General features: G+C 46.8%; 1 long non-coding RNA gene across 1 annotated transcript; it reads left to right on the top strand.

The window, feature by feature from the left end:
* The first annotated feature begins 1,769 nt into the window (after positions 1 to 1,769).
* LOC131835980 (uncharacterized) lies at positions 1,770 to 20,517 on the top strand. Its single transcript, XR_009355441.1, has 3 exons — positions 1,770 to 1,880; positions 11,629 to 11,661; positions 20,191 to 20,517. It is a non-coding gene; the product is annotated as an uncharacterized LOC131835980 (long non-coding RNA).
* Positions 20,518 to 20,853: the final 336 nt, after the last annotated feature.

A 20,853-nucleotide genomic window follows, 5' to 3' on the forward strand; every position in this document is an offset into this window, starting at 1 on the left:
CGTTTGTCCCCTTTATCTCTGCTCATGGGGGCTTTGGGCCATGCAGTCATCTCCAGACAGGACTATCTGCATCCCTGCTGGTCATGTCTCATTCCCACAGGAAGCCAGAGTTCTCGTTCTGAAATGTAAATGTGTTACAACTCCTCTGGGTCCCCCTCTTTAAAACCAGTCAATGACTCCTTACTGCTTTGGGGGAATTGCCATTTTCACACTCCAAAGCCTTCTCTGGTCTTCCCACTTACCCTCTAGTTTTTCACTTTTGTCATTGCCCAGGCCACCCCAGCCGGCCTTCAATTCCCCGTGGCCACACACCCTCCCACCGCAGGACCTTTGCGTATGCTGTTCTGGAGTGCTGTTCTTTGTCTGTTACCTGACAACTTTTGCTTATCCTCATACTTCAGTCCCTGCATCTCCAAGCCCAGCTCAATCCCAGTCAGAGTACCCCCTCATAGCTCTGCTGACTTCCCTATCACAGCAGAGTCATGGTGCATGGTACGTTTGTCTTTGTGGCTATTTGGTTAATGTCTGTCTCCTCCATGAGAGTGGGGAGCTTGTCTGATTTCACTTACCCCTGTATCCTCCTCAGCGCCTAGTACCCTGCTTGGCACAGGGCAAGTGTCCACAGTATTTGTAGAGTGGGGGAAGCAACAGCTGAATTTTCCTGGTGCCAAACTCCTATGGCCCAGGACCTCTCGGTTGAAGTCTCAAAGGTTCAGAGAAACTTGTGATTGATTTGAGGCCTCTGGATGGTTCAGTCCATTTGTAAACATGGGAAAGACACAGATGTGCGTTCTCAGAAAGTGTGTGTGTGTGTGTGTGTGTGTGTGTGCACGTGCACACATGCCTGTGTTCAAATCCAATGTAATTATGTGCAGATATAATCCCATGGCCCAAACTGCTGTCAGCACAGAAGTCCTTTCTACCTCTGAAGCCCATGCTGTCCTTCATAAGACAAGTCCTCAAATACTAACATCAGTTTCCTTTAAAAATTATCCTTCAGCCTGTCCTGGTCTTCAGCTTTGTCAACAACCTCATGTTCCTGGCTATGTGTCTGTCTGTCCTTTCAGATTTCATATATGCCCTTTCCCAGCTGTGGCTCTGTCTGAGGCTGCCATATTGGGTCTATCAACCAACACCCCCAATCTCTTTTGTGTCAGATCTTATCTGACTGTGCTCAGCTGAATTTTCATTTGCTATAATAAACTCTATGATATATTCTCTCATATCTTGTGAGATGTGAGAGCCAATTGCCTCTAAGTTGTCCCAGGAGATTATGAAAAATGCAGATTCTGGGCTTCATCCCAGACCTACTAAAACCAAGCCCCCAAGTAAAGGGTTCAGGAATAACATTTTAAGCAAACTTCTCTTGAAATAGGATGCACAGTTAAAATTACAAACCCCAGTTCTGAAAAAAATGGGCAACCAGCTAGTAGAAGTGGGACCCCTTGCACATTCTAATGCTTTTACCCCCCAAGTGGATTTATCTAAAAAAGGGTGGAATTCTCAATAGGGTTCGTGCTGGGGAGGACAGAAGTGTTGTTGTTGTTTTTTTTTTTTCTTTGACAAGAGAATGCTGTTTAGCATGTAATAGAACGTTCCTTTCCTGGGGCTTTAGTAATATAATTTCTGGAGCTACTAGGGTTTCCAAAAATGCCTCAGAAACTGATGAACTGAGCTAGCTCCAAATTCACTAGCCAGTTGCTCAAACATACTATGCATTTCTTTGTGTTCAGTAGTATTTGTTGAGTGCCTACTTGTGCCTGATACTGGGAATACTTTGGTGAAGAAAACAGACCAACACCCTGTCCTCATAAACTTACTTTCTCATGGGAAAGGACTAAGCTCACAGGAACACAGAAGAAAGGAGACAATAGCAGCTGGTGAGTGATGTTCTCTCTCTTTTGAAGGGACAATATGCAGCGAGATGTGGGCTGGAGACATAACAGATAAAGATGACCCATGAGGGGGTCATAAAGGTGATGCCCAAGGGTTGAGGATGGATGGAGGATATGGAGACTCTGAAGGTATTTAGGAACAGTGTCAAGATCTGATTGGATCTTGGGTCAGCCTAGTGGGGGCCAGGACCCATGTAGTAGACTGACAGCCTATAGACAGATAGTAGCTATAGGTTGGATATATGGGAAGAAGAAGAGGGAAGTGAATATGAAGGTGAGGAAATATGAGCCTGATAATTTGGAAAGTGAGCTATAATGCTGGGTATACAGAGAGTTGAAGTTTCAGTGTGGGTCCAGGCAACCTAGACAGGGCTGGGAAGCCTCTGAGCAGAGAATTTATAGGTTTGGCTGATCCCTATGTGATTCCATGTCTCTGAACATGGGGCACTGGCCCTTCTCCTGAAAAATGGGACATGACAGAGTGGAGGGCCGGCTTCAGTGCTCCCCAGAGACACAAGTGAACCCTGTGTACTGAGCACCTGACCAGGGCAAGGGATATAACGTGCAGACTCACATATATACATGCACACACACACATACACGTACACACTCACACACATGCACATGGTCACCCTCCTTCCTTTGTTACACCAAGATTGTTCAGTGTTGCGTGGGGGTGAGGTGTGTGCTACAAAGGCTGTGGGGGAGGGTGTTGGTTGTGGCGTCTGAAGCATAGCGGTTAAAAGAGGGGAGAAGATGGGTTGCTTTCTGCCGTCTGAGCCACAGATCTGCGACAGTCTTGTGCCACTGGTTCAGCTCTCCACGTCTCCCAGTCCGCAACTGAACTTTTCAGAGTGAGATGGTAATAATAGTATCAACGAAGGCAAGAGCTCTTCAAATAGCACCCAGTTGGCGTTGGTCCTCCTGGAAAACACATTTTTGAGGTCAGATTTTTTATAGTCGGGAAGTCATTTTAACCAAAGCAACTAGCCTAGGGCTGTGTCATTTTGACAGTATAGTTTCATGTTCATTATATTTTCCTAGTGTCATCTTTCCCTCCATCCTTTGATAAATATTTATCTTGTAGTGCTATGTCCCAGGAACTGTCCTAGATGCTCAGAGGGAAAGAGGACGGGCCTGGGCCCTCTTGGAGCTTATGCTCTAATGTAAGATCAGGCCTGGCCAGCACAGAGGTTTTGCAGGGACCAAAAGGGCTGGGAGTCCATACTGAACTTTCTGGACGTGCAGCCTTTCCTCCACTCACGCATCAGAGGCTGCTGGGCTGTTGCCACCGGCACCTGGAGAGAATGAAGTCATGAGTGTGCAGACAGCTGGGCCCCACACTGTCTGTTCCCAAAGACCAGATGCTGCTGCTTCCTGCACCCTCCTTCTCCCCTTAGGATACTTCTCCCTGCTTCCTGCACTGGGATTCCCAGTACTCCACAGGATAGACGGGAGGAAGCTCCACTTCGGGGTGTGCCCAACTTCCTGGGGAGACATCGATGCAATCCCACGGGTCTGGGTCTGCGTGTAAGGCAGTGCTCGCCCTAGCTCCACTTCCTGTCCCCTGCTCCTTCAGCACCAGCCTTCCAGTCTGCCCAGCCTGGGAGCTCTGGTCAGCCAACTCCATTCATTGCTGCCTCCAGCCCTGTGCTGAGCAGCTTGCTGGGCACTGGGGACACAGAAACAGAAACAGAGGAACCAACATACCCAGGATGCATAGAACAGACACATGGTCGCTTGATGGAGTTAGAGCAGGGGCCCTAGAAGGCCGGAGCTGGGGACACCAAACCCTGGAGGAGATGTGCCCAAACTTAAACTGATTCCATCTTCTCCTTAAGGGAGGTCCCCAGTACAGGCCCACCACAGTATCCCAGAGCCTAGTACAGAGCCTGGTAGCTGCTGGCTTAATTTTTGTTGAATAAATGACCAACTATAGCCAAGCACTAAACATGGGGGGAGGTATTGCCTCTCTAGTGCCCTAGCTTATGTGGTCAAGCTGTAGTTTCCCCTCCTTTTCCACTGCTTCAGGGCTGGAGGATCACGTTATTAGTGACTGCTGATTGGCAGAGCAGATTACTCTCAAGGGGGGGTGGACAGTGGAGCTAAAGCAGGTGAAGCTTCAGGGCCCCCACTGGGCACTTCCAAGGCTAGGTGTTCTTTGCTAGGGGTGCAGGTTGTCTAAGCCTGTGTCAGCTCCACCCCCCAGCCTTAGAGCTCCCCTGGGAGGTGCCATTGGGAGTGTGAACCCCATTTTAAAAGCCCATGGAGTACTCAGCTGCAGAATTTACCATTACCCTGCCCCGTGGATACCTGTCCAGCAGGTAGGGGTGATGGTGATGAATGGGTTGAGCTGGGCCAGGTGCCCAGGCATGACCCCTAGGCATAAAGCATCAGGTAAGCAAGAAATTTGAGGGAAAGATGAGCAAGAAACCTAAGGGGAAGTTTTATGTGTGATATTACGGTAAAAAGCTACGAAGCCGACTTTTCCAAATGATCAAGAGCACAAAACACATTTTGATAACCTATGTCAGAGGGAGAACTGAATTATCTTTCTTTCCTCTCTTTAGACATGGATTTTATAGAATCCTTTTTACGTAAGGAGGTAATCAAAGAGGGTGCAGTCAGAAATGCTAAAATACCAGGGGAAAAAAGTATCCCCATCCTTGAGGAGTGGAAGGGTGCCAATTATTAGCAGTAATAAAAATGTTATGGTATTCTTACGGATCTGGTGATGTTTATGTTATTTGCCATATTTTAAAATTTCTCATTTGTGATTTCTAATTATTTTTTTTTTTTAGTTTTACTTTTTCACTTTTATTTATTTATTTTTTTAACGTGAAATATATGCTTTTATTTATTTATTTATTTATTTATTTTTTTAATTTTTTATTTTTTATAAACATATATTTTTTATAAACATATATTTTTATCCCCAGGTCTGTGAATCACCAGGTTTACACACTTCACAGCACTCACCAAATCACATACCCTCCCCAATGTCCATAATCCCACCCCCTTCTCCCCAACCCCCTCCCCCCGGCAACCCTCAGTTTGTTTTGTGAGATTAAGAGTCACTTATGGTTTGTCTCCCTCCCAATCCCATCTTGTTTCATTTATTCTTCTCCTACCCACTTAAGCCTCCATGTTGCATCACCACTTCCTCATATCAGGGAGATCATATGATAGTTGTCTTTCTCTGCTTGACTTATTTCGCTAAGCATGATACGCTCTAGTTCCATCCACGTTGTTGCAAATGGCAAGATTTCATTTCTTTTGATGGCTGCATAGTATTCCATTGTGTATATATACCACATCTTCTTGATCCATTCATCTGTTGATGGACATCTAGGTTCTTTCCATAGTTTGGCTATTGTGGACATTGCTGCTATAAACATTCGGGTGCATGTGTCCCTTTGGATCACTACATTTGTATCTTTAGGGTAAATACCCAATAGTGCAATTGCTGGGTCATAGGGCAGTTCTATTTTCAACATTTTGAGGAACCTCCATGCTGTTTTCCAGAGTGGCTGCACCAGCTTGCATTCCCACCAACAGTGTAGGAGGGTTCCCCTTTCTCCGCATCCTCGCCAGCATCTGTCATTTCCTGACTTGTTGATTTTAGCCATTCTGACTGGTGTGAGGTGATATCTCATTGTGGTTTTGATTTGTATTTCCCTGATGCCGAGTGATATGGAGCACTTTTTCATGTGTCTGTTCGCCATCTGGATGTCTTCTTTGCAGAAATGTCTGTTCATGTCTTCTGCCCATTTCTTGATTGGATTATTTGTTCTTTGGGTGTTGAGTTTGCTAAGTTCTTTATAGATTCTGGACACTAGTCCTTTATCTGATATGTCGTTTGCAAATATCTTCTCCTATTCTGTCAGTTGTCTTTTGATTTTGTTAACTGTTTCCTTTGCTGTGCAAAAGCTTTTGATCTTGATGAAATCCCAGTAGTTCATTTTTTCCCTTGCTTCCCTTGCCTTTTGCGTTGTTCCTAGGAAGATGTTGCTGCGGCAGAGGTCGAAGAGGTTGCTGCCCGTGTTCTCCTCAAGGATTTTGATGGATTCCTTTCGTACATTGAGGTCCTTCATCCATTTTGAGTCTATTTTTGTGTGTGGTGTAAGGAAATGGTCCAATTTCATTTTTCTGCATGTGGCTGTCCAATTTTCCCAGCACCATTTATTGAAAAGGCTGTCTTTTTTCCATTGGACATTCTTTCCTGCTTTGTCGAAGATTAGTTGACCATAGAGTTGAGGGTCTATTTCTGGGCTCTCTATTCTGTTCCATTGATCTATGTGTCTGTTTTTGTGCCAGTACCATGCTGTCTTGATGATGACAGCTTTGTAATAGAGCTTGAAGTCCGGAATTGTGATGCCACCAACGTTGGCTTTCTTTTTCAATATCCCTTTGGCTATTCGAGGTCTTTTCTGGTTCCATATAAATTTTAGCATTATTTGTTCCATTTCTTTGAAAAAGATGGATGGTACTTTGATAGGAATTGCATTAAATGTGTAGATTGCTTTAGGTAGCATAGACATTTTCACAATATTTATTCTTCCAATCCAGGAGCATGGAACATTTTTCCATTTCTTTGTGTCTTCCTCAATTTCTTTCATGAGTACTTTATAGTTTTCTGAGTATAGATTCTGTGTCTCTTTGGTTAGGTTTATTCCTAGGTATCTTATGGTTTTGGATGCAATTGTAAATGGGATTGACTCCTTAATATCTCTTTCTTCTGTCTTGCTGTTGGTGTAGAGAAATGCAACTGATTTCTGTGCATTGATTTTATATCCTGACACTTTACTGAATTCCTGTATAAGTTCTAGCAGTTTTGGAGTGGAGTCTTTTGGGTTTTCCACATATAGTATCATATCATCTGCGAAGAGTGATAATTTGACTTCTTCTTTGCCGATTTGGATGCCTTTAATTTCCTTTTGTTGTCTGATTGCTGAGGCTAGGACCTCTAGTACGATGTTGAATAGCAGTGGTGATAATGGACATCCCTGCCGTGTTCCTGACCTTAGCGGAAAAGCTTTCAGTTTTTCTCCATTGAGAATGATATTTGCGGTGGGTTTTTCATAGATGGCTTTGATGATATTGAGGTATGTGCCCTCTATCCCTACACTTTGAAGAGTTTTGATCAGGAAGGGATGTTGTACTTTGTCAAATGCTTTTTCAGCATCTATTGAGAGTATCATATGGTTCTTGTTCTTACTTTTATTGATGTGTTGTATCACATTGACTGATTTGCGGATGTTGAACCAACCTTGCAGCCCTGGAATAAATCCCACTTGGTCGTGGTGAATAATCTTTTTAATGTACTGTTGAATCCTATTGGCTAGTATTTTGTTGAGTATTTTCGCATCTGTGTTCATCAAGGATATTGGTCTATAGCTCTCTTTTTTGGTGGGATCCTTGTCTGGTTTTGGGATCAAGGTGATGCTGGCCTCATAAAATGAGTTTGGAAGTTTTCCTTCCATTTCTATTTTTTGGAACAGTTTTAGGAGAATAGGAATTAGTTCTTCTTTAAATGTTTGGTAGAATTCCCCCGGGAAGCCGTCTGGCCCTGGGCTTTTGTTTGTTTGGAGATTTTTAATGACTGTTTCAATCTCCTTACTGGTTATGGGTCTGTTCAGGCTTTCTATTTCTTCATGGTTCAGTTGTGGTAGTTTATATGTTTCTAGGAATGCATCCATTTCTTCCAGATTGTCAAATTTATTGCCGTAGAGTTGCTCATAGTATGTTCTTATAATAGTTTGTATTTCTTTGGTGTTAGTTGTGATCTCTCCTCTTTCATTCATGATTTTATTTATTTGGGTCCTTTCTCTTTTCTTTTTGATAAGTCGGGCCAGGGGTTTATCAATTTTATTAATTCTTTCAAAGAACCAGCTCCTAGTTTCGTTGATTTGTTCTATTGTTTTTTTGGTTTCTATTTCATTGATTTCTGCTCTGATCTTTATGATTTCTCTTCTCCTGCTGGGCTTAGGGTTTCTTTCTTGTTCTTTCTCCAGCTCCTTTAGGTGTAGGGTTAGGTTGTGTACCTGAGACCTTTCTTGTTTCTTGAGAAAGGCTTGTACCGCTATATATTTTCCTCTCAGGACTGCCTTTGTTGTGTCCCACAGATTTTGAACCGTTGTATTTTCATTATCAAAAAAATAACTTTTATGCCTGATTTTATATTTGTATTTCCTGTGTTTTTTTCTTGGAGGGTCTCCCACAGTCCAAATTGTGTAAGATTCAGGATTAGCACAACGCAGATATGTCTGTATAGTTCTTGACATATGTTCATTATCATTGTTATAGTCATTGTCTGTTCTTTAAATGTAGGTGTTTAATAAACACCCTCGAACCTACCACCCAATACCAGGAAATAGAGGACTGGTGAATTATTTCTCCCATCCCATTTTTCTGCCTCCCCCTGCTGAGATAATCAGTGTTCTGAAATTTGTATTCATGGTTTTCTTATTTTAAAAATGTATTTACCCAATATGTGTGTTTAGCTTTAGTGTGACTTTTTTTTTTTTTAAGCTTTATTAAAGTGCTGTTTGTGTATTTGTGTTTGTGTCTGTGGATTGAAGAGTCAATAGAGTAAAGAGGTTCAGTTCTCCCCAAATTAATGTAGAGTTTTAATGCAATTCCTACCAAAAGCTCAGATAGGTACTTTGTAGATGTAGACAAAATGACTATAAAATTCATATAGAAAGACAAAAGAACAAGAAAAGCTTAAATAATTTTAAAAAGAAAAATAAGGGGCACTTGGGTGACTCAGTCCTCTAAGCGTCCAACTCTTGATCTCAGCTCAGATCTTGATCTCAGGGTCATGAGTTCAAGCCCCATATTGGGCTCCACGCTGAGTATGAAGCCTACATAAAAAGAAGAAGAAGAAAAAGAAGAAGAAGAAGAAGAAGAAGAAGAAGAAGAAGAAGAAGAAGAAGAAGAAAGAAGGGAAAATAAATTGGGAGAAACCAGTCTATACAACGTCAAGACTTACTAAATAGCCACAGCAATCAGGATCCTGTGGTATTGGTACAGGGTTAGACACTTAAATCAATAACACAGATAGGGGACGCCTGGGTGGTTCAGTGGGTTAAAGCCTCTGCCTTCAGTTCAGGTCATGATCCCAGGGTCCTGGGATCGAGCTCCACATGGAGCCCCACGTTGGGCTCACTGTTCAGCAGGGAGCCTGCTTCCCCCCACCCCTCCAGCCCTGCCTGCCTCTCTGCCTAATTGTGATCTCTCTCTGTCAAATAAATAAATAAAATCTTAAAAAAAAAAAACAAAAAACAAAGACAGATAGAAAGCTCAGAAATAGACCCACGCAATGTATCTAACATATTTTTCACAAAGGTGCAAAAGCAATTCAACAGAAAAAAGTGGCTTTTTCAACAAACGGCACTGGTATAATTGTACAACCGTAGGCAGAAAAATAAACCTGATCCAAATCTCACACCTTGTACAAAATTAATCCAAAATGAATGAGAGACTTTAATATAAAGCACAAAACTATAAAACTTTCAGAAAAAAACAGAGAGGAAAAATCTTTGTGATGTAAGGCTAGACAGAATTCTTAGACGTGACACCAAGGGAACAAGCCATAAAAGGAAAAATTTGTAAGTTGAGCCTCATCAAAATTAAAAATTTTTATTCTGAAAAATACCTTGTTACACCCTGTGGATAGAAAACAAGCTACAGACAGAAGGAAAATATTTGCAAACCGCATAACTGACAAAGGGCTAGTATTTAGAATATCTAATGAGTTCCCAAAACTCAACAGTAAAAAATTCAAACAATCCAATTAGGAAAGGAGTGAGAGATGTGCCCAGACATTTCGCCGGAAGGATATGCTGATGATAAATAAGCATGCAAAGAGATGTTCATCATGATTAGCCATTAAGGGAAAGCAAATTGAAATTTATGATGAGATGTCACAGGGCTCAGGATGGCTTAATTAAAAAATAATGTCAGTGCGCAGAGACTAGGTCACTCTCATTGCTGGTGGGGATAGAGGAAGGTACAGCTACTGGGGAAAGCAGTTCGGCAATTTCTTTAAAGGCCAAACATGCAACTACCATAGGACCCAGCAATCACACCTCCTGGCCAGAGAAATGAAGACTTTTATGTTTCCATAGAAACCTGCACATGAACCTTAAGAAGAGTTTTATTTGTAATAGCCCAAACCTAGAACCAGCAGAGACACCCTTTGACAGGTGAATGGTTAAGCAAACGGTGCTATGTCCATACTCTGGCGTGCTACCCAGCAATAAAAGGAAATGGGCTACTGATGTGAACAGACACTGTGTGTAATGTCCAGAAATTGAGCTGAGTGAGAAAAGCCAATCCCCAAAGGTTATTTGCTGTAAGATTGCATTTCTATGACATTCTTTAAATGACAAAATTATGGAAAGAGAGAACTTGAGGCTCTCCAGTGGTTGCCAGAGTTAAGGAGGAGATGGGGACAGGAAAGAGGAGTATGTGGCTGTCAAGGACACCATGGGAGATCCTTATAGGAATGATCTGTCTTTAGATTGTATCAATGTCAGTATCCTGGTTGTGATACTGTATCAATGTCAGTATGCCGGTTATGATACTGTCGAATGGTTTTAGAAAGTGTTACGTGGGGGAAACTGGGTACACTGGTTCTCACAATAACAAATGAATCTGCAATTAGTCTACATGTCTTGCAGTTTTCTGGGGCCAGGGGAAAAGAAGTATTGGTCAAAGCAATTAGAAAAGTTAAAGGTGCCCTATAGATTTCACAGTTGCCATAGCTGTAGATGTTGACCATGACTCCCTCTGGTACTTGCTAAATACTGTGGATCTCAAAGGCTCTGGTGTAAAGGAACCAACCCTTGGCATCAAGACAAAAGACCTGGATTCAAATCTCAACTTTACCGCTTACTAAGCCCTTGACTTCTGGCAGGTCATTTGTGGCTCAGTCCTTCACTCTGCCCTGATCCTCCCCTCACTCCCTGTGCTTCAGATAGGGCTAACCTGTCCTTGCTGGACAGAAGTGGGCACATAGCTGAGGTCTGGAGGTTCAAGGACTCATCACCAGAGCCAAAATGATTGCTTGTGGTGTAAGGCTGTGACCAAGGCAGGACGTATCAGTCTTCCTTACACCTTCTTTTTCTTTCCTTTTTTTCCCTAAGAGCTATGAAAAAGGGTACTTTCTTTCCTCTGGGACCATGACTCTAAGAATGACACAGGAAGTGCACATGGGAGAAGCAATAACCTGATATTGTTAGGGTTCCTAGATCCAGCCAGACCTGAAGCCAGGTGCAATAAATATCTTTTTTTACTTACGCTAATTGGAATGAGGTTTCTATCACTGGCACTTGAAAAAGGACCATGATTGTCATTTCACTTAGCTATTTGGAGCCTGTTTTATTATCTATGTATAGATAAATATATTTATTTATCTATTATACAAGTAGACGTAATAATAATAATAAAATCTCACCAATGTACTTAAAGAGATCATGTACATAAGTCATTGTCCCCCTTCTCTTTCCTTAACCAGTTGATTAATTTGGATAGAGTCCTAGAGAAATTTAAAACAGAATATGCTAAAAGGTCATAATTAAAGGGGACTTAGAGGTCATCCAGAACAACCATTTCAAACTTGAATATTTTTTAGCCCTCCCTTTTGATTTTGTAGGTCTTGTTTGTTTGTTTGTTTGTTTTACAATGAGGATGATATAACCACTTTTTATTTATTTATTTTTTTTAGCACATAGTCTGGTTGGGAGGATAAAATAGCGTGGTACGTATCAAAGCATTTTGCACAAAATGGAAGAAAATTGTTATTATCTTACAAGGAGCTTGTGGCCTGGCAACAGAGATAAGGAATACTCCAAGCATCTTCTAGGTAGAGGTTCTGAGAACAGAGTGTACACGAGAATAACCTGAGGAGTAGGGTGTGCCGATCTCTTCCTCCTTACGAACCCCGGGTCATTCTGGTGTCCTGGTCTGAGAATCTTTGTGCCAGTGACTAGAGAAGAGGATGAGAGCATGATGAAAGGGAACATTTAAGTGCTTGCTGCTGATCACCAGAGAAGGGGTCTGTAAGAAAGTGCAGAAGATAGAGCTCATCTGAAGCCAGGATGGGCTCCTGGAAGCAGGGCTTCAGAGGCTTCTCCCAGAAGCAGACTCCAAACCAAAGAGTCAGTGCCATGGTCCGGTCAAGAGTGTGCTCCCATGGAGAACTGTTAAGGCAGTGGACCAGGGGAAGAGACAAAGTTGGCTCAGTTGCAGGTGGAAACCTGGTGCCAGGGGGGCTCTGAAGTGGGAATTACATTTCCGTCTTCCCAGACAACCAGTCATTGGCTGTGGGCGGGAGGGTGGGGATCCACTTGGCCCCTTCCAGCTGCTCCTGTGGGGAGGCTGTTCCAGGGTCCAAGAGCAACTCACTGAAGGTCATGGGTGCCAGCCAAAAGCAGGGAGAAGCTGGAGAAACTGGGAGAATCTGGGTGGGGCATTGGCTGTGGCCATCACTGAGCCCTGGAACAGCACCTTGACGCTGGATGCAGGACCTAGGGAGGAGGAGAAGGAGGACATGTCAGAATCCTGCACTGAAAGCACCACGGGATGGATTCAGTGTGGCCAGAGCTGCCACTCTTGGTTCTTATTTCTTGAAGAATCCAGAGCATTTGGGAATGTGACCCACCTTCCCTCCGCCCCTCCTTCTCAGCCCCCCAACAAACTTTAAAATGAATTATTTTTAGCTGTGCTCATTTGCTGTCTGTCTCTCCAGACAGGATTGCATAAGAAGGAGCTGTTTTCTTCCCCGTGGGATCACAAGGGGATGGTTAAATTGCACACGGATGGTAAAGCCATTTACACATGGAGAAGCAGCCGGTGTGGCTTAAAGGCTTGGCAGGTCCCGAGCCTCTCGGCACATAAAGGGAAACCTGACGAATGCCAGGGAGGCAAGGTGACTTCATACAGACACTGATTTACTGCAGAGAAGACTACGCACACCCTCCCACTGCCCCTGCCTTTTCAGGTTTTTGGAATCAGAACATTTTACAACTGGAGCCTTTGCAAGGAGATCCTCTGGCCTGAACTGGTCATTATAAAGATGAAAAGCTGAGGCCTCGAAGTGGGGAAGAGAAAGGGACTCATACCTAAAGAGAGCCATGACTTGGCCCAGGCGCCATGTTGGACACCTTTCCAGATTGTTCCATTTTAGCTCCACAGTGGCACTGTGGGGTAGAATTATGAACACCACGCAAGGATACAAGCTCAGGGAGGTAACAGAAATTTTCCCAAACCTTACAGCTCTGCAGGGAGCTGAAATTTGAACCCAGGCCCATCTCTGTTTTTCTTTGTCTTCAGGGTAAGTTGGAGAATGATTTTCTAGCCAGCCACAAAAGAACCTGTGTCTGCAGCTTCTAACTCAAGTGCCACAGGGCAGGGTACCATCCCTTCTCTTTACTTCCATATCCCACTACCTAGAACAGGGCCTGTAGGTGCTCAGTAAACATCCATTGGATGAGTGAGTGGAAGCGAGAAAGACTTTAATGCACGCCTTCTTCATAGAGCTACTTGCTTCCTGAAAGGAAATAGCACCATCCCTTGGGGTACTCATGCTAGAGTTGATAGGATGAGATGTATACATGGAAAATGCTGGAAAGGGGGTCTAGGTGACAGAGACACATAGGAGCTAGTGTTGTGCAGATGAGGCTGGGTTCAGGGCAGCTTTGGGGGAAGGGATGTGTATTTCACCACTGCCCTACCGCCTCCAGCCCCACCTATGCTATGGCCTTGAGGAGCTAGTCCTCATGCTTTTCCAACCAGGGCTTGGTCTGAAATAGGCTCCTTCAGTGTCCACAGTCCCACCAGCTGTCATGGATCAGTCTGAGTATCATCTCCTACAGGACACCCCTGCTGATCCCTTTGGCTGGAAGGGGTTTCTCCCACCCCTGAGTTCCCATTAGCACCTGACCGGTGCCTCTCTTGTAGCATAAGACTTCTCTCCTTTACTGATCCCTAAGATGAGCGTCAGGGTCGCCACTGTAGTTCCAAACACTTGACAAAGAAACTGCATACACTGAAGCTCCCTGAGTGTGTGACAAGTGTCAAATAGATATGGAGGTGGGTACTGGACAACAGGGGTGCCTGATGGCTTCAGAGCAGGCACTTGTCTCCCCGATGTGATTCAGGGAGTCAAGGATCCAGCTCCCTTGACTCCAACATTCCTCAGCGTGGTGCTGCCCCTCACGTGGAAACATACACTGCTTTGAATTACAGTCCAGGGGGCTCGTGGGTGGCTCAGTCAGTTACCGGTCCCACTGTCAGTTTCAGCTCAGGTCATGATCTCAGGGTGGTGGGTGGGGCATGGGGCTCCATGCTCAGTATGGAGCCTACTTGAGATTCTGTCTCCTTCCTCTACCCCTCCTCCTACTTGCACATGCACTCGTGCTCTCTAAGTAAATAGATAAATAAGTAATCTTTTTAAAAAACAGAGCTTTTAATTAAGGTAGAGGTAGGACACCTCTATTTACTGCCTCCTCCACAGCTTGCCTCTACCCCCACCAGCTAAATAAAGCCATTAGCTTAATTTCAACTCACGTATGGAGCAAGTAGCAACAAGTGAGGTCCCTGTTTGGTACCTACAGTTACAAAAAGGCATCTGACTATAATCACTGTTGGTATAATAGCCTAGAGAGGTGGTTTTCAAACTGCGTTCTGAGTCACCCTCAGGTTTCCATAAACAACTTGATTTTTATCTCTGATTGGTTTTATGTTTCTCTCATTCAATTTCTTTGAATGAGTCTCCCAATAAGAAGTTTATAGATCTGTGAGATGGGAACATCACACCCTGGGCCCCACCTGCCTGTCTCTGTCTGGCTATCTGGGTTCTTCTGTCATCAAGTGTGTCTGGACCCGCAGAGCACACAGTAGTCTGCCTCAAAGCCCACACTTCCAGATCGTAGGCTCCTGGAGGAGAGGCACTGTGCCTTGCTCATTGTGCATTCCCCCAGCAACCGACACAGGGCCTGCACCCAGAAGGTGGTGATTAAGTGTTTCTTCTTTAGTTCTTCACTCAAGAGGGGGGAAAATGGATAGATTCAATGATTGGAAGTCTTGGAGCATTTGGTAAAATTATTGATGAACCTTGGATGGAACACTATGGAGAAATGGCTATGGGAATATGAGAAAACCAAGTAAACGGCGGGGGGGCGGTCAGGAAGAAAGTCATTATTAAATTAATCCTGCCCCTGGCTGAGCTCTGCCCCCACATCCTGCCATGTGAGTTCATGTGTGGGTGGACAAGCAGCCTTCATGTCCGTTTTCCATCTGCAGCCCTTCAGAAAGCATCCAGGTCTTGGCTGCCCCCAGGGGCTAGGGTTGTGTGCGCAGCAGTGTGGATCCTCCTTGAAGAGAGAGCTCCGGAGAAGACTGCCTGAAAATGGGCATGGTGCCATTGAACCAGAGAATGCGGCACTCCGAGAAATCCAAAACATGGTCTAGAGGGAGGCAGTCAGAGGGAAGCCAACTTGAAGCCCACAGCAGGCACCCCCAGGCTGGGGCCTCAGGGATGAACTCCAGGGGGAAACAGCTAGATGCCAAAGGAAGTAAACGCAGTCACTACCTCACCCATCAGGAACAATTTCTACAGAGGGGTCATATTGGGAACACTGCCTACGGACTTGACTAAAAAACTGTGCTTTTGAAAATGTGGGAGCAAGGAAATGGGAGAGTCATAGGTGAAAGTGTTAAATCTCCAGCTCCCTCGATAGGAAGCCAAGAGATTCTGTCGAAAACAAACAAGAAATCAAGAAGTTGCATGATAAGCCCACGTCTATATCCCTTTAAAAATCTGATGGTCAAAATCTGAAGAGTTATAAGGATGAAAAGCTGGTGCCCGAGGGAGAGCAGCCCAGGGTAGGGGCAGAGGGCCGCTGTGTTTGGGGTCTTGTGCTACTTTATATGTGTGTGTGTGGGAGGTGGGTACCTTAATTAAATAAACACTGAAAAATTAAAGGAGGGGCTTTGGTAGCCCTGGGGAGGTGGGACACACATGATGAGACTCAAAGCAGAGAGGCTAGGGGAGGCTAGGCCGGGGGGGTGGGGGGCGTGCAGGCCAGGGCCTGTGGGGGAAGCTTTCCAGGAGAGGGGCACCAAGGCAGGGCCCGAGTAAGGAGCTGTAGGTCTGGGTCCCCAGAAGAGCCAGTGTTGGGGATCAAGGGGTCAGCTGAGGACAGAAACAGCATGGGGCAGGCAAGGCAGGCGTCCCGGGCTGGCCTGGGAGTGAGGCATGGGGTGTGGAAGAGTTCAGCCTTGCCCTGGCTGCGGCTGCAGCGGTGACCGGCGAGCCCCTCCATCTCCCCCTCTGGTTGTCCAGCCGGCATCTTCACCACAGCTTGGGAGGGGGCCCGGTGTTCCTATGGCCAGTGAGGGTTGGGGGGAAAAGGAATCCGGGGAAAGGAGAAGGAAAATGATGAAATCGAATCTGGCCCTGAAATAAAAATAGCCAATAGTTGAGATTTTTAAGAAAAAGGAAAAACAAAAACAGCATTTGGTACATGAGTCACCCCAAGTTCTCCCAATTACCAGCTTTTAGCTTCCAAAGAAAGCTTCCGACCAATGAGCCTCGGAATGTGGGTGGCGGTGAGGACGGGAGATCCAACCCTTCCTGCCAACCTCACGTTTGGCTCTTTGCAGTGGAAGCCGTCAGCCTGACTGTCTGGAGCCGAATGTCTCCCCTGGCTGCTGGGTGCCAGAGAAAGACCGGTGGCCTGGGAGCCGGGGGCCTGGTGCAACTCGTGTTCCTCCCGAGGCCTCAGTTTCCCCCCTGTCCCAGCAAGGAGGCTGGGCTGAATGACATGAAGGCCCATCTGGTTTCCTCGCCACCTGCCATGCTCCAGGTGAGGTGGGAGCCACAGGGCTCACCATGGCTGTACCCCTGGTGCTCAGACCATGCCAGTGTATTTCCAGGGCTTATCGTCTCGTCCACGGACTGTGAAACAGCCCCAATCCCTGGCAGGGGTTCCCATGCGGAAGACGGGGTGCCACTTTGGGGGAAAACCCATCCCCGCTCTGAGGCTGGAGGAGGAAGAGAGTGCAATGTGTGGACCCACTTGGGCTGGCCACGGAGGCTTCTTGACGTGGTTTCAAGTTTGGAGAGTCAGATGGCAGACTGCACTCTCAGGCCGGTTCAGGAAAGGGAAACAGGGGCAAAGCGGAGGACCCGATGACTTCCACGGAACTCCCTGCCCGGTGCCTGACTTCCGGGCAAACTCAGCGGTCCCCTTTCTTCCCCTTCTGGGTCTGTACCCCTTGCAGCATCAGCACATGCTCCTCCTCTATGAAGCAGGGCCTTCCTCATTTCCAAGGGTGATATATGCATGCTTGGGGGGCTAGTGGGAAGAGAGAAGCTAAGTAGTGTGGGGAGGGGGTGGCTCTCATTTCCGTCTGCAGGGCTGAGTGGTAGAGGAGGGGTGGCGATGTTCTGGACCCTTGGTCAGTCTGGTGGCTGCGAGCTACGCTGGGTGAGAGGCTCTGGCTGAGCTCGGTTTACCAGATATGCTATGTTTACCTGGACGAGGACCTCATGGCCCTGGGCCTGCAGCATGCTATCCTACAGACCCCTATGTGCTGCTTCTGGCCTTTGCTGACGAGACACTCCTCTCGCCCACAGCCGCTGCCTCTAACTAGAGCAGTCACCTTGCGTGCAGGGAATGGACAGCCCCTCACAGGGTTTCATGAGCAGATCTTGTGGAAGGGGCGACTTCTGGAGATGTGTGCAGGGGGAGTGGAGCTCATGGAGGATGGGGCAGCTGCAGGGGCTCCTGCCGAAGGCTTGTTCCACTGGAGATGAGGCTGTCAGGGCACAGAGCAGCAGAGAGAAAGGTGGAGGGGGGATCTGGAGGGCAAAGGCTAGCACAGGGGACATTTCTGGGCCTCAGCTCCCTCATTTGTAAAATGGTGGTGATAACACCTGTGCCATAGGGCTGTTGTCAGGATTCAAGATCCAGTGTCTGGATCTTGATCTGTGTCTTAGAACAGGGCCCGGCACAGAGTACATGATGTGAAGTGTTTGCTATTAGCCTTGTCTGTACCACACTCCTACCAAATGGGTTCCCGTCCTCTAGGCACCCAAATTTCCTTTCCCCCTTTCACCCAAATCTGTCACCCTTTAGTACTCACACTAGGGGGTACACAGGTGGTAGGCCTGCGCACTTACCTTGGTCTGGGGGCATTTGCCTGTTAATAGAACACACTGCCTTCGCCTGCGTGTATGCCTCTAACTCAGAACCCCCGGTCTTCTGTAGCTGATGTGATCGCCAGTGTGTGGCCTCCCTGTCCATCCTACGCTGAATAATAACAACCAGCAGGGAGAAAGAGAAAGGGGATTGGGTGAAGGCAGAGTTCCTGCGGCCCCCGCCCAGGGAATGAGCTAGGAGCATCTGACAGGAGGAGGTCAAGCTCCACAGGTTGGACCCTTGCCAGTTCCCGGAAAGCCAGCCTGGACCCTGAGCTGGCAGAGTCCTCTGAATGAGGCCCTTGCCTTCAAAGCTGGGGAGATCACCTGCAGCAGCCAGAGAGAGGGGCCCAGAGAGCGGGGACCTAGCCTTATCACCTAGGAGACCGATGGTGAGGCCAGGATTTAAGCCAAGAGTCCTGATCCCAAGGCCAAGGTCCTTCCTTCACCCTGCACCATCCACTCTCAAAGTACACACCCTTGAGTGGACAGAGATGTCCCTGGGCAGTTGCCTGAACTCATCAGTTGGCCCGGAGCTCGGCCTTTCAGCCAGAAGGGAATGTGTGACTCAGGAGAGGCTCCAAGTGTGACTCAGGCTGAGAGTGTGGACTCTTCGGGGTACTGAAACCTTTCCTATTCTTAAGTACCATCCATGGTGGGGACCCTCTGGCCTGGGCATGTGGCCTTGGCAATGACTCCCGGCTCCCACGTACAGAGATGCCCTCCAAATGGGGCCACTGTGGATCTCAGAACACCCCTTCCCCACCCTCCGGGCCCTGGGTCACATGCTCTGGGACAGCATGAGCGGAGTGTTTATACAGTGTTTGCTCACAATAGCAACAAGCCCCTTCTTCCTTCTGTAACCCTTTGATCATAAAATGCCGTCACACTAGGAGGGGCTATAAAGTAGTTTGGCAGCAGAAAGCATCCAGAAAACAAGCCGAGGCTCCTGAAAGCTCTGGAAAACAAGCTCAGACTCAAGAAAGCATCCCAAAAGCACCACACTCGGGCTCAAGCATGTGCACAGTCTTAGGCCTTAGACCCTTGGTGACAACGTCTGTCTTCCTCTGCCATATTGCAACGCCTGACCCAGCCTCACTCACACCCAGGTGACCCCACTTCCAAGGCTGAGAAGGGGAGGCCATGGGGGCACCGAGGATCTTGGCGACACAGGTGAAATCTCACAACATTAACTTCGAAAGCTTCGTTTTGTGTGAATGTGAGTTTTCTTGCGGTCTCGGTTTTCAGCAGATTCTCACAGAGAATCTGTTAGTCAGGATAGACTGTGCAATGCTGCAGTAACAAAGAATCACAAGACCTCAGTGGCTGATGGCAACACTGCATTTTCAAAGAGCCTTGTTAGAGTCTATCTCCTGTTCCTATTCTCCTTCCCTAACACCCAGCTGCCCATCTATGTGAAGACAAACTGAACAACAAAAGAGAAACCCAACCACACCATTTTATCAGCTTATCCTCTGCACGGCGGGCACAGAAAGAACCGGGTGTCTTCAGAAGTGCTGTCTCATTTGATTTTGTGAAGCACAGGAGGAAACTGAGGCCCATAGCCACCCAGGTGGTTGTGTAGCCAGAAGCTGGGCTGGGGGTTAAACCCAAGCAGACCCCGGTAGCTACAGCGACCAAAGCCAACCCCACGGAACCCTCCCATCCACGATGCCACTAGTCCCAGAGTCTGTATTGGGCTCCCAAGTTTACACAACATTTTCATTCATTCGGTGACTATTTCTGAGCCCCTCCCGTGGGCCAGGACCATTCCAGGTGTTAGGGTTCAAGCAGTGAATAAAATCAACGTGGGGCACAGGCAAGGGGAGGGAATGGATTGGGGGTGGTAAAGAGAAGGTAACTGGATCCAAGGCTGATCTGGAGACAAACCTTGTGGACGGAACAGCACCCGGGGTTGCAGGCTCCGTACCCATGAGCCAGAGCTATCCTCGAGGTTTCCATAGCAAACCAAGCCACTGCGTCCGCAGTGTGGGGGATACGGCTGCCCAGAAAGAATTCTAGGGATTGTCCTTGTGCTGCTGAGCCTCAGCTAATTGGTTTTTGTTTTTGTTTTGTTTTCAGCTATGGAAACACATTCATCATTTTATCTCCAGCAGCCTGGAATCTGCTTTAGAGAAAACGCTCCCCAAATGGTTATTGAATGAATGAGTGATGACCACCCCAGCCCCCATCTCCCCGTGGGTAAAGCCCTTCCCATTCTCTGGGCCATGGGCTCCTCATCAGTTCACAGAGATGTTGTCTAAGGGCCCCCGACTGCTGGCATCTGGTGACTGATGTGACAGTAGCATGTCTGGGTTGGGGGAAGGCCTGCTCACCCCAATGGGGCCTTTGCGTCAGTCCCCATTGCTGGCTGCGGGGCGATATCGCCCAGAGACAACTGCTCCCACAACTGCATGCGGATGAGCCCCTGCAGCATCGCTGTGGTGTCCCCATGGCGTCGCTGTGGCGTGGTTGAGGGAGGCTAGGGGAGCCGGACTCGGGGCTCTGCAGCCAGGGCTCACAGTCAGACGGGTGTGACTCTGGAAGCAGAGACAGGAAATGTCTTTCCCCAAATACCTCTTCTGCTACTGCCTGAAATTCCACCATTTGTGATTTATTCCATTGGGGTCAGCACGGTGTTGTTTTGTTTTGGTTTGGTTTCGGTGAGCCCTCTTTATAAGTGCTAAAAACTTCGGCAGAGGGATAGAGTTTTTACACAAAATTCCATGCTTGATTGCCTTTTAT

Source organism: Mustela lutreola, chromosome 7 (assembly GCF_030435805.1).
Source record: "Mustela lutreola isolate mMusLut2 chromosome 7, mMusLut2.pri, whole genome shotgun sequence".
Lineage (NCBI taxonomy): Eukaryota > Metazoa > Chordata > Mammalia > Carnivora > Mustelidae > Mustela > Mustela lutreola.